Source organism: Sylvia atricapilla, chromosome 5 (assembly GCF_009819655.1).
Source record: "Sylvia atricapilla isolate bSylAtr1 chromosome 5, bSylAtr1.pri, whole genome shotgun sequence".
Taxonomy (NCBI): domain Eukaryota; kingdom Metazoa; phylum Chordata; class Aves; order Passeriformes; family Sylviidae; genus Sylvia; species Sylvia atricapilla.
Window position 1 is genome coordinate 45,728,794 of NC_089144.1, and position 4,589 is coordinate 45,733,382.

Below are 4,589 nucleotides of genomic sequence, written 5' to 3' on the forward strand. Positions count from 1 at the left end.
CAGCCTGAAGAAGAGGAGGTTTCAGAATGATCAATTTATGTCTTCAGCCACCTATTGGGAGGGAATAAAGAATATGGAGTCAGACATTTCTTGGAGGTGCACAGCAAAAAGACCAAGTTGCAACATGGCAAATTCCAAGGATGGGGGTGTGTGGAAATTCTTCACAGTGAGGATGGACCACCTGTTGTGGCAAAGAGGTAGTGGAACTTCCCATCCACGATGAGATTCAAAACTCAACTGGACATTTTGCAAGATGAGCTTCAGCTAAGCAAGCTGAAGGGGAGATAACTAGCATCCAGCTACAATGATGTGCTAGATCCCAGCTCTGCTCCTGCCTATGGCTGTAACAGGCCTCTTACAGGTGACTTTCACCAGTCATCTTTTAGCAGCCACTAGGCACAAGTTAAACACAGAGCTGATGCAATTATGAGGAAATCATGCAAGATTATTAGAACTGGACACACGAAATAGCTGCATGTAGATTCTGAGGAGAATATGGAGCCTCCACAGATCTTGGAGCATTGATAGTAGTTCCCAGTACTTGATCTGCTTTGCACTGGCATGTCTCTGTGACAAATCAACAAGGAATGCATTTGCTCTGTAACTGCAAATCATTGCAGCTTCATAATAGTGTATCCCTCTCAAAACTGCCCTTTTGCCGTGCTGACTCACACCTCCATGTCTCTTCTTGCTCTCCTTCTTATGTATTTTTGGATAAGCCATCTTCCTGTTTAGGGTACTTAAAGATATCTGAAGCTCAGTTCCCTGACCACAAGGGTTAATGAACAGAAGGAACTGAGAAACTGCAGACAAAAAGATCTAAAGTAAGTGTGTGTGGTCCCATAAAATGCAAACAAGCAACGTTTGATCCACCAGAAACTCTCCCAGCTTCAAGCAAACCATTAACACTTTTTGAATAAAATTTGAACATGCACGGCAAGTGTAGACCAGCAAGTGTACACCGTTTTTGCTCCTGCTCTGGGAAGTTTAAAGCCTATCACAAGGTCACAGCCCTATAATATAATGCATTACACTACATCTAAAGTCTTGAAATTGTTATGAGACTGTGGTTAGTATTTTTCGCTTTTGGGGACAAAATTCAGATCTGTTGCATCCACTGAGAAACACCTTCAAATGTTTAAATGAGTAGGCCAAGTCTCAGAAATGCATTGTTTACAGACCACTTACTTATGTAGACTTTAGAAGTCTACATAAAAGTTGCTGTTTGCTCTTTAGCTATGATGATCTCAAAAAGCTAAGCTGGGGTTCATTTATGCAAACAAATACTAGCGGTAGTGGAGGCCATCAAAAGAGAACACCATTTGCTCAAACTGCTTGTTTATTATACGGTGTTAATTCCTCATCTCAGAAGTCAGCAAATTAAATATAGTTTCTTGTCTAATGTCACTGTGATACAAACTTACAACCACGTTTCTGCTGACCGGGTCAGCATCAAGCCAGATGGTCAGCCCATGTCCTTCTGCCTTTTACTCTCAAATCTCAAAGTAGCTGGTTTCCATTTCCCTCGTTCCTTTTTTAGGTAGGTAAGGAGCAGGTGCTCCGGTTCCTTAACCTCAAGGACTGCTGACTCCAGAACTTCTCAGGTTCCCGTAAAAAGAAACTCTGCGTGAACGAGATGCAGAACTACAAACGCAAAGACACCCGAGCTGCCGGCGCTGCTCAGATCTCCCCGCCTCCAGCGGGGCGGTTCTCTCCCGCGGCAATTTCCAGGGATCCGTCCGTGCGCGCAGGTCCGCCTGCGGCTGAGCGGCGGGCCGCAGTGGGGCGGGTGGGCGCGGGGCCTGTCCATGTCCCTGTGCCCGGTGGGTGCGGAGCCTGTCCCCGTCCCTGTGCCCGGTGGGCGCGGGGCCTGGCCGTGTCCCTGTGCCCGGTGGGTGCGGAGCCTGTCCCCGTCCCTGTGCCCGGTGGGTGCGGAGCCTGTCCCCGTCCCTGTGCCCGGTGGGCGCGGGGCCTGGCCGTGTCCCTGTGCCCGGTGGGCGCGGAGCCTGTCCCCGTCCCTGTGCCCGGTGGGCGCGGGGCCTGGCCTGTCCCTGTCCCCGCTGCGCTCCCCCCGCCAGCTCCGGCTGGGCCCGCTCACACCTACCGGCGCACGCGCCGCGGGCCCGGCGGCGCGGGAGGGGCCAGTGCGGGGAGCGTTGTATTCGCAGCTCCTCGTTAGTATAGTGGTGAGTATCCCCGCCTGTCACGCGGGAGACCGGGGTTCGATTCCCCGACGGGGAGAGCCGCGCTCGCGAGATCTTTTTTGTTGCTCCGCCCCGAGCGAACCGTTAACGCCGACGGCAAAAAAAAAAAAAAAAAAGGCGCCGCCCGCCAGCGGCAAAACCATGACTCGTGGCCTCCCCGTCGGGGAATCGAACCCCGGTCTCCCGCGTGACAGGCGGGGATACTCACCACTATACTAACGAGGAAGTGCCTTTTGAGACTTGCCGCGAGACTGTTTTTTTCAGTAAATCAGCACAGCGCTGTCCTTACTGGTTGGTGACGAATTCTGTGCTGTGGCCAGAGGGTCAGTAGGGGCGGCCTCTGGCAGCGGGGGCATGAACCCCACCAGCCTGCGTAGGGCGGCAACGGCGCGGGAGGCGAGCTCGGCGCTAGCAGCGAGCGCTGCCGGAAGGCCCTTGCTGCTGCGGACCACTGGCGGGGGTGTGGGTGGGGAGAGTTAACGTGCTGGCGCGGGAAGGCGATAACGGAACAGCGCCGGAGCAGAGCGGCCGGCACAGGGGTGCGGCTGCCGCAGCAGACGGGCGGGTCCTCGGCCGCGCCAACCCACCCCTCACCCCGTCCCTCCGGACATAAGGACTGCACTACCGGCGGCCTGTGACGGTCGAATTCTAACACTCTGCGGCGGAGTCTCGACCAAGACCTCGTGGCGCAACGGTAGCGCGTCTGACTCCAGATCAGAAGGCTGCGTGTTCGAATCACGTCGGGGTCACTCCTTTTTTTCGCCTCCATTCTTTTGTCGCTTTTACCGCCTTCCCCGCGCAGGAAACCGAGAACGTTATTGTTGGTTTCTTTTTTTTTTTGTTTGTTTTCCCTTACAACTTAGGATCTCCTCTTTTGCTTGAGGCTGAGAGGGCAGCCCAACACACAAAGCTCAACGCGGGTCAAGGCACAGGACTGCTGCTGCAGCAATGTAATCATGAAGATCCCGTTGGATAAAATTGACATGTCTTTGTTTATGATCTTTGTGTGTATAGGACTGTCTGATTACATGTTGAAACACAAAAGGCAAGAACGTGTCAAAGGTTTACTTTATTAAGGCAACCGACCGTGTGGAAATGATGAGAAAACTTCAGAGTTGTATAGAAAGAGTAACTTTAAATTTTAAAGAGTAACTTTAAATTTTGGAGGACAGAGGCCCCAAAAATGGCAGAGATACCATGTTTTCAGTACAGAAATTCAGAGAAATTCATATAAGGAGTAAAAGTAAAGGCAGAGGCAGCAAGTGGTCAGATGGAGCCAAGGGTTCAGAGAGATGCTTGTCTTGAGAGCCCTGCAGAAGAATGAAATCCTGACAGGGAGAGAGAGGGTACCAGGGTGCCAGTGAGGGAAGCCTCTGAGGGTGATGGGGTTAGGCAGTGGAACAGAAGAGTTTTCTCAGAGTAGCTGTTTCCACATGCTGAGGTTGACAGGCACCCATGGCAGAAAGGCACAGGGAGGACTTAGCTTCGATTTAGAAATGAGATAGCAAGCCTTAGAAATAATTTGATTTAGATGGACTGGAAAGTTTGACATTTGATGAAATTTAATTGGCAAGAAAACAATAGTTTGTCAAGGGCCTGAATTGAGAGAGAATGCCAGAGAGACAATTCTCACTTTGTAAGAATGATTATTAGTGCTGTAAACCATAGAAGAAAATGAATACAAATATCTTAGAAATCAGATACAGCAGAGTCAACAAATTACATAGGGGTTCTGAAGCCAAATATTTTGGCTTTTACAGGCTATTGTTTGTTCTATATACCCTTTAAACCTTTTAAACAGAAATTCTGCATCTTCCTTAAGTGATCTGTTCCATACTTTGCTATTCTTACAATTACAAAATTAGTGTATGTAATTTAACCCTGTCTCTTTTGCCTCAACTGAAATCTAGCCCTCATGTCATTGCACTGGAGAACAGTTTATTCCCTTCCTTTTGATAGGTACTTCTTACATATTAGAAATTTTTTATGCCTTCCTATAGATGTTCCAGCATAACAGACCATGTTTGCTGGGTCTCTGATTATTTTATCGCTTGCCTCTGGAGCCATTCCAAACAAGCTGCATTTTTAAGCACTAGAACTGGTCACAGTATTTCAGCTGACTCAGATTTTAACAGGTCTGAATGGACAAGGATTCCTCACATGCTATGCAGACAGGAATTCCATTTAATGTGGCTAGTCCTTTTTTTTTTTTTTTTTTTTTTTTTTTCCCTTAAATGCACAATCTGTTAGATGGATGTATTTTGTATGGGATGCATAATCTGTTAGATGATTCCCTGGTGCCACACAGTATCTCATCTCTCAGCCTCACCACCCACCAGAGTTGGATGTAAGAAGCAGTAGCAATCTGTTTGCATTCCTGTACCT

General features: G+C 48.9%; 3 non-coding genes across 3 annotated transcripts; 2 read left to right on the forward strand and 1 right to left on the reverse strand.

The window, feature by feature from the left end:
- The first annotated feature begins 2,169 nt into the window (after positions 1-2,169).
- Positions 2,170-2,241, forward strand: TRNAD-GUC (transfer RNA aspartic acid (anticodon GUC)). Its single transcript has one exon. It is a non-coding gene; the product is annotated as a tRNA-Asp (tRNA).
- Positions 2,242-2,357: 116 nt separating this feature from the next.
- Positions 2,358-2,429, reverse strand: TRNAD-GUC (transfer RNA aspartic acid (anticodon GUC)). Its single transcript has one exon. It is a non-coding gene; the product is annotated as a tRNA-Asp (tRNA).
- Positions 2,430-2,881: 452 nt separating this feature from the next.
- Positions 2,882-2,953, forward strand: TRNAW-CCA (transfer RNA tryptophan (anticodon CCA)). The gene has a single exon. It is a non-coding gene; the product is annotated as a tRNA-Trp (tRNA).
- Positions 2,954-4,589: the final 1,636 nt, after the last annotated feature.